Source organism: Cyclopterus lumpus, chromosome 2, assembly GCF_009769545.1.
Source record: "Cyclopterus lumpus isolate fCycLum1 chromosome 2, fCycLum1.pri, whole genome shotgun sequence".
NCBI lineage: Eukaryota > Metazoa > Chordata > Actinopteri > Perciformes > Cyclopteridae > Cyclopterus > Cyclopterus lumpus.
In genome coordinates this window covers 8,623,205-8,629,204 of record NC_046967.1, presented here as the reverse complement: position 1 = coordinate 8,629,204, position 6,000 = coordinate 8,623,205, and the positions used below count along the sequence as shown (strand labels likewise).

Here is a 6,000-nt window from a genome sequence, read left to right as displayed (position 1 = left end):
GCGCGTTTAAAAAAGGGTCATCGTGCCACAGTTTCTGAAACCGAGAGGCCGATATTTATATTTACAGCCAGTTGTGTGGAGGGAGAAAGTAAGCAGAAAATAAAAAAAATGAAAATATTCAATGCCGGTGACTACACGAAAACAATAAAGTCCGTGTACTTCAACTTTTGTCTTAATCCCAGATGATCCGCTGGGGGATTATTTGATAAACTTGAATGAATACAGTTTCTCGCCAAAAAAACATCACAATGCAACGCAACACAACCCCCCGTGCGCTAAAGCTGTTAGCTGCTACTTACACAAGCAGGAACGAGACTGACCTGTGGAGGGTTTTATGTATTAATCTGTCTCACTGCTCACCTCTTTTGTCTAAGTGCCACTTAGTTTGAAAGTATGACCTTCGGACTTAAATCCTGTAGCACTGAGACATACTTTCCAATTTCACAACTCGACTCGTTAATTGAGTAGAATGAATTGAAAAATATATATAAATATATATATTTTAGCATCGAGGTGCATATGCGTATATATTTTCTCTGTTGTGAGACTAGCAGAGTGTTCAGAAAGTTAGCGATCTCGCTCTTGCTGGGAACTGAACCGAGATGGAAACTCTTTCCTCGCTCTTTTTCCAAAAGAACATTCTTTGGCGGCAGGCCTCACCTCGACTGATCCCACTGCCGCCGCCACAGACACAAGTCCCACCAGACTGCACACGGTCCAAATACCATGCATGGACACATTGTCTAGGCACACACACACACACACGAAAAAAAAAGCTGTATTGATGAAACGTGCCATAAACACCCAACAGCGGGCATGCGCAATTATGTCTTTTTTTGTCCAGGGCACCACATAACGCAACCTTCAGGGGGTGATTTTTATTTATTTATTTATTGTATTAATTCACGAAACAAACCTCCGTCTGAGACCTCGGAGGGCCACATTTTAAACCGACCGTACAGCGATTCAGTAACATCGAAACTGAGACGTCTGTCGGACCCAAACAAACAGATTCATTTGAAGCGTCTATTTTTGGGCCAAGGCCGAGGATGAAATTGAACCCGTTTGCCGTTTTTTCAAAGCAAGAACCACAAACACTTTTTAACAATAGGACTCGCTCCCCTTCGGGCCACATGTGAGGGATTATTTGGGCTCTGGCGAACCCAATGAGAAGGCCAGATTACAAAAGCTTTCACATCGCATTGGACTGTACATTTCCCAATCACGGCGAGGGACGGTTCCGTTTAGTTTTTTTTGGCTTCATGCTTTCTCTCCGTTAAGCACAATTGCGAGAGGCTGAGAGCACCCCTCCTTAATGAGTCAGACATGACTGGGAGGTTTGGTTTACGACGAGACAGCTGATGCCTGCTGCAGAATTCTGATGGGAGACTGCAGTTTTGGCGGAGCAGAGCGCTTTCGCGTGGGAGGGTAAATGACCGACTACGGATTAATTTAAGCTCCTTTGCTCGCGGGACGCATTACAAAAAAAAAAAAAAAGAAAAAGAAAAGAAAAAAGGAGGGGGGTTGTTTTCATGAACAGCGGCACAAAAACAGCTGAAGTTTCAAGGTAGGGGGAGGGACGGCCGACGGACATTAAGAATGATGGAGGTGGAATCGCTACCGAGGACGTGTCGTGCGTGCAAAAGTGGAAAGTTACAGGGGAATTCACTGAAGATCTATAGCTGAAATGCAGAGAGGGCCTCCGCTTGAGCGAGGCTGAACCACAACTCTTCCTACCTGTTGGGCGTATTATGTAAAAAATGAACCACGTAAAGCCATCATGAGTGCAGGTAATGTTCCTCGATGCTTTTTATCTGTTTTTATGTACACGTTGCTCGGTTCACTAAATTGCCCCACTCTCGGACCCTGAAAGTGGATGTCACGCTTCCAGGGTGGGTAATGAACTCTGAGCAGAGACACTATAGGAACTCGAAGAACAGCTTGGGAGGCCGGCGGGGGGATCCCACCGACAAGGAGGAAACAGGACATGCTTGAATTTGTCTAAACAGACAGTCCTCATTCCAAGTGAACGGCAGACGGAGACAATATTTGCAGGATGTAAAGTGCAATGTGGAGGAGAGGGGTTTGTGTGTGTGTGTGTGTGGGGGGGGGGGGGGGGGGCTATTGTTTGTTAAAAAGGGGGGTATGATAATCACAGCAACGGCTTGATGCCCAAAGCCAAAACACATGTCCACGCGAGCGCAGGACTATAAGCATGTAGACGAGTAGACATGCAAACAGGCGGAATGCCGGCTGTGACGCGTCACCACTGCAGACTCACACATTGCAGGCTCCGCCCCCCAGTGGGCCAGTGATTGGCCTACTTAGAGGCCGGGCAGCCCACTGGCAGATTTGAATACGGGGGGGGGGGGGGGGGGGGGGGAACGGAGGAGGGGTGGTAGAGAGGAGGAGAAGGAGGGGTGGGAGAGAGGAGGAGGAGCACCAGTGTGTCCCTGCTCTCTCTCTCTCTCTCTGCCGGGTCAGGATGGAAAGGCTTACCCAGGCAAGGGGGGGAAGCATGTCATGAGAGGTGATGACACAGCCACGGAGACACATCCACATCCTCACCGACTCCCAAGTTTGCTGCTCGCCGCCACAGCTGCTGCCGCGTCCCACAGAGGAGGGAGGGAGAGAGGTAGAGAAAGAGAGAGAGAGAGAGTGAGAAAGCCAGAGAGAGCCTCCGTTCCCCTGCCCACCTCTCTCTCTTTCCTCTCTTCTTTTTTTTCTTCTTCACTTTGTGTGTGGATGATGGGATTTTAATCATGTGGAAGGTAAGAGGAGGTGGAAGAGGAGGAGTGAGGGGCTTCTTGTTCTGTTTTCTCATGCGGACTTGTGTGGTCCCTGTGAGAGTGCGTGTTCCTCTTAGTTTACTTAAGTGTGCGAGTCCCTGGGGGATTCCCCCGCGTGCTTTCACCCTCCATCTCGGCTCAGATTGTGTGTTTTTTGTCAGTGGGAGCGTTGAGTGCCGGCATTACTGGATTATAATGACCATATAAGTTTATTTGCACCATCTGGTGAAATAAAATGATGCACGAGTCTCGGAGTTCTCGAGCAACTTAAGCTTTACAACAACTTTAATTATTGCGATTTAAATGTGCCTGGATCTCGACACACAAGTATTAACTGTGACATTTGAATATTGACCCAAATAGCACATTCAACTCCATGTGAGTGTGTGCGCGTGTGTGTGTGTGTGTGGGTGGGGTTTACCACTGCATGTGTGAGTCTGTTTTGTGTGACCCAAATTCAAAGAGTCACTGTGTTGTGGCGGTTGCTTGTAGCACAAGATATATAAGGACAGGAGACAGTGTCTCGAGGGATGCCTAAGATATGTGTACTAGAGTGCTGTGTGGATATGAGTGGCTTTTAAAAAAAAGGTCCCGGATGGTCTATTTAGCACTTAAGAGGGAGTCTGACTAGTTCATTTACAGTTGACATATTTACCTGTGTGTCTGTGGATGCGAACACACCTTTATAATCACACTTCATGTACACCTCTGATTGGGTGTGTTTTTAATGAGCCTTTCCGGAAGCGCCCGACCCCCGCAGCATCTCCTGTGTGCCGAGGCGTGTTTAGCACAGTACTTACAGTGTGTGTGTGCGTGTGTGTGTGTGTGTGTGCGCGCGTGTGTGTGAGACAGCTGGCTGCCGCGGCTGATCCGTCTCACCTGCCGCGTGCGGGTCACGGGGGGGGGTGGGGGGGGTGGGGGGGGTGGGAGGAAAATCCGGGTTCAAGGGTTTGACCCCCGCGAGACAAAGCACAGGCCTGTCAAGTGCGGTTTACGACGCCAGGTTAAAAAGGAATGCCGCGTGCAAAAACACACAAAAGCATTAAAGGAGAAGCATGTGCAACTTCTGATTTTAGTCTGAATAATGTACCTTTTTTTGGGGGGGCTAAAAGTTGTTGCTTTGACAAATGGGGACTAGGAAGCACAACAAAAAGCTTTGTCTGATGTTCCGTTCGCGGTTGTCAAGATGCCGACCGATATAGCATTGTTTTCTTTTCCTGCCCCCCCCCCCCCCGGCACTTTTCAGTGGCATTGTCAGCCAGGGCGGCCTTGAGAAAAGCATCTCAGCTCTCAGATGTTTTTTCATAGATCTGAAGATTGACTGTGGGAACCCTGTAGACAAATATAGCCGGGGCTGTTTTGTCATTTCTTTTTCCTGAGTCGGAGGCGGGGTGGGGTGGGGGGGGGGGGGCACTTTGTTTAGACACGGTAGTAGGGAAAGGTGCGCGAGGAGGCAACTTAATGGCTGGCTGCTGATAGCATTAGCCGCCTCCGGTTGGCCCCCCGAAACAACCCGTTATCTCACCAGCGTGTATGGCTTCCATGACACGATGTGGAGGTAGAGCTCACCAGACTTATCTCTCCCTAATTGGCTAAGTTTGTCTTCAAAGCGTCAGCAGCCTCCCACTTCAGGGGCCCGAGGGGCACACTGTTAATTGCTATCTAAACATCCTTCAAAAAAAAGAAAAAGAAAAAGACTGGAATACTTTTTTTTGTTGGTTGTTTTCATTCATCCACCCCATATTTCCACTCCAGTTCAGTTCATTTGATTCACCCCAGTGCATTCTTTAATCACCAACCGAATAAGATGAAGTGCGGCGTTGCCATGGAAACCAGTGACGACCCGGTTCAGTGAGACTTGGCAGCTTGTGTAGTCCCGTGGAGAGGATAAGTGGTTCCTCAAACTTTTTTTGTCGGGGAGCCGCTTTACACATTCCGAGTGTGGTATTGCCCAAAAGTTATCGTTTCATCCATTTTGCGCTGCGTGCCGATTTTTCAGAGATGAAGGCAGGAAAAGCGGCGGAATACGCCTCACTAAACGCTGATTGCATGGCATGATTTGGTCATTTATGATTTTTGTGCATTATATCAATCCTATAAATCCACCATATTCCAAAACGAATACCACACTAATCCTGCAATCCCAGAACTTTCTTTGCACCTTTTCAAAAGCTCTGATAAAAAAAAACAAAAAAACACCTTTTTCCACCCTTCCCAGTTTAATCCTTTTCGGAGCCAAATAATCTCGGATTCTTTGAGAGCGCCGCCTGATGAATAACCTTTCACAGGTGTCAGACGCGACTCGGGTTTAGTTTTTCTCTCTCTCTCTCTCTCTCCAGACTGCGGGTTTGAAGATATGCCGCGGCCACTTGGTATGCACGGACGGCGTTTTTTGGTTAATGTGCTGCAGGCCGGGCAGATGTTGAAATATCAGATCACGTCGTTTTGGAATATATATATATATGCCACTCGAGGGGCCTCTCAAACTCAATATCGTCTCCTTTTTTTTTTTTCCCCCGACATTCCTTCCCCCTCCGGATTCAATGTAAACACAGATCATGTCATCCTTCGCTCTCGCACCCCGAAAAAAGAAAAGTCACCGTTTCGGACTGGAAGGAATGCGCGCGGCTCTCAGAAGCCGGCGTAATTGTAAGCATATTCCGCAGCTGTCCGCATGTTGGGTGGTGTGAGGCACACAAGGTGCTCCGTTTAGGCATGCGCAGGTTCTGAAGTCACATGGGGGGAGATTAGCACTCGCGTAGCTAATTCCTTAATCACACTATAAACAAATCCATATCCTATCAAGTCATTCTTGTCCATAATTGAGTCTTGATTTTTTTCGAAAATTCTGCCAATATGGCCAAAAAAGAGCCGTTGGAAACCCGTTATGTTTAATGATTCAAATAGCGCACAACGATAAGAGGATTGTGTTTGCAGCGTGCATTTTAAATGATACTATCCTCGTGGGGGGGGCTGCCTTAATGCCAAAAATTTAAAGTTAGCGATGATAATTCAGTTCTTTGGGGAATAACCACTATTTAATCACTTTCATCTCCGCCAGGGGATCTTAAGTACATGTTTTTTTCCTTTTTTACATTTTTTTTTAGAGGCAACACGAATGCACCGTCGAATAATTGTGATCACGGAGGGAGGCATTAACTAAATTCGCCGCGTCGTGGAAAAAAGGAAATGGAGCACACGTGGTGCTCCT

The 6,000-nt window shown here is 47.6% G+C and overlaps 1 protein-coding gene across 1 annotated transcript in view; it reads left to right on the top strand.

Annotated features, from left to right (window-relative positions):
* The first annotated feature begins 2,676 nt into the window (after nucleotides 1-2,676).
* The window catches only part of LOC117744143 (E3 ubiquitin-protein ligase Midline-1-like), a 29,227-nt gene continuing 25,903 nt past the window's right edge, over nucleotides 2,677-6,000 (top strand). The window contains exon 1 of the mRNA XM_034552272.1: nucleotides 2,677-2,771. The gene's annotated coding sequence lies outside the window, so the exon portion shown is untranslated. The remainder of the gene's footprint in view (nucleotides 2,772-6,000) is intronic.